Source organism: Otolemur garnettii, unplaced genomic scaffold, assembly GCF_000181295.1.
Source record: "Otolemur garnettii isolate 467f Iridium unplaced genomic scaffold, OtoGar3 scaffold00180, whole genome shotgun sequence".
Lineage (NCBI taxonomy): Eukaryota > Metazoa > Chordata > Mammalia > Primates > Galagidae > Otolemur > Otolemur garnettii.
This window is the reverse complement of record NW_003852575.1, coordinates 87,451-90,317: the sequence shown is the minus strand read 5'-3', so window position 1 is coordinate 90,317 and position 2,867 is coordinate 87,451.

Sequence of the window (2,867 nt, the reverse complement as noted above, 5' to 3'; positions counted from 1 at the left end):
CCTATCCCCAATCCTGAGTAAGACCTTGCCATGTGGGAGGATAGCAAGGGCCTCAGGGAGAGGGAAATGGAGCTTGGAGAGAGTGGATGGTGCAGAAGTGGGCAGCTCGGGGAAGGGAGTGGCCTTCAGTGCAGCAGGAGCACAGAGCGCAAAGCGGTAGGACCCAGAGACAAGGCCTGCTGCAGGCTGAAGGTCTGCAGACCCCCCGAACTCATGTGTGGAAATCCCCATCCCCAGTGCGACGATATCAGGAGGTGGGACCTTTGGGATTAACGCCCTAATAAGAAGAAACGTGAAAGAGAGGATTTCTCTGCACCTTTGGAAGACACAGCAGGAAGGCCCAGAAAGTGATCATTGGCAAAGCAGGAAGGGACCTCAGGTCCTCCAGGGTAAAAACACTGACCAAGAGGTCAGGTGGCAAAAATCTAGACTGGCCTGTGACTACTGGTTCTAGTCCTAGCTTTGGACTTCAACCTGCAGGCATGATACTTAATTCCTCTGAGACTAGGTCTCTGTACAGTTTATGTAGGCCACTAGCACGCCATGAGACCAGCTCTGTGTCCTCAGCTGGATGCCCTTGGGAAGGGCCCCTCTTGCACACTGGTAAGCAATAGCCGTCTCAGTCGGTTACTGCTGTGTCACAAATCAGCACCACAACTGTTCCAATCAGCAACATTTATTATCTGAGAATCTCTATGAGACTCTGGGCATGGCTGGTTGGGTGTCTCTGGCTGAGGGTGTTTCCACTTTGGCTGCAGGCAAAGTGTTTGCTGGTGTCTCTTCCTTAGGCTCGACTGGGAGTAGCTACATTTCCAGGCTGACCCAGTGCTGCTGGCAGGACCTAGTTCTGTAGTAGTCAGGGTTCTACCACAGAGAGATAGAACCCACATCTCTGTTTATCTCTGTCTTTACTGCATGGCACTGGCTTATGCAGTTGTGGGGGCTGGGTGGCCAGTCTGTAATCCACAGGGCAAGCAGCTGGGAAGGGCAGGCTGGCCGTTCAGTTGCTTTAGTCTGTGGTAGGATTTCTTCTTTCTCAGGGGAACCTCTACTCTGCTTTTTAGACCTTTCAATAGACTGGTGCAGGCCTGTTCACATTATCTTGGCTAATGAAGACAGGCCAGGACAATGTCTCCTTTATACAAAATCAGCTGATTATAGATGTTCATCCCATTTACAAAATAGCTTCACAGCAACACCCAGACTAGGGTTTAATCAGATAATGGGGCCTATAGCCTGGCTGTGACAATCTTGAAACTGACCATGACAGTTGCTTATCAGGTGTGCCCCCTACAGGCAGCTCAGAACACAGCAGCCACCTTCCTCAGAGCACGGAGGTGCAAATAGCCAGAGAGAGCACCGGGTTCCCCAGCCTGGTCTCTGAGACAACATCTTGTCATTCCTGTATTCTCTTCGTTAGAAGTAAATCTTTAGGTTCAGACCCCACCTGAGGGGAAGAGATTACTCAAGGGCCATTAGTAGAAGTCTGCAGCAACAGTGGCCCAGCCAATAATTTCTGGGGAGAGTATCGGAGGTGATGTGTGTGAAATAATTGTGTAAGCCTGTATGTAAATATTATACAGGAATAATATCACACAGGAAATTGTTAGTTTTTCACTTATAAAAGTGGTCACCTAATGTAAATGATTATAGCAAGATAGAGGCTTGGCATAAAATGACTTTATACATTTTTGAAAGGAGCTATGTATGAATGAAATCTTGGATAAATGGAAAGTAAAACTGGCAGATGCTGGGGTAAGGGGAAGACAGAGGGAAAGAGAAAGAGGCGGAGAGAGAGGGAGGGAGAGAGAGAGTGTTCACTGCACCACGGTTGCGTTTGGATGTTCCGTCTATCCGTCCGTCTGTCTGTCTGTCCATCCATCTTTCTGTCGGTCTATCTATCTATCATCCATCATCTATTACGTGTATTCTGCACTAGGCCACTGCTAAGCATCATTCGGACATGTAGTCACACACTGCATAATGTTTTGGTTAATGATGGACCATGTTTATGATGATTGTAATTGAGCTAAAGAATTCCTACTGCCTGGTGGTGCCATTGCCATCATAATGTGTCGCACAATGTATTGCTCATGTGGGTGCGGCAATGCTAGTGTAAACTTGCTACTGTAAAGCACACACAATTATGCACAATGCACACACCGTACTCCATAGTGACAATGAACTGTGCTGCCCGTATGTGTTTATTATATTATACCATACTTTTTATCATGGACAGTATATCCTTCTGCTTACAAAAAGGAAGTTAACTGTAAAACAGGACCTTCAGGAGGCACCTGGTAGAAGGCTTTGTCATCATAGGAGGTGGCAGGTAGCTCCAAGCCTGTCACCTGAAGACCTTCCAGTGGGGCAAGACGTGGGGATGGAACACAGTGATCCTGAAGGTCCTGACCCTGGGAGGCCTGGGATCCTATGTGCAGTCAGGTCTTAGTTTTCAACAAGGAACTAAGAAAAAAAATGAAAGTAAAAATAAGCTTTAAAATAGAAAAAGTGTATAAAATGAGAACATAAAGAAACAAACTATTTTTTGTACATCATACAACACTTTTGTATTTTAAGGTGTTATTACAAAAGAGTTGAAAAGTTAAAAATTAAAAAAGCTCACAAATATTTTAAAATACCATTTAACATAGCCTAAGTGTCCACTGACAATAAAGCCCACAGCAGTCACAGTGATGTCTTTGGCCTCCTCATACACTCACTTACTCACTTGCCCACAGCAACTCCATTCCTGCAAGCTCCGTTCCTGGAAAGTGGCCTACCCCGGGTATCATTTTTTTGTCTTTTATACTGTATCTTGACTGTGCCTTTTTCTTTTAGATACACAGATACTCACCATTGTGTTA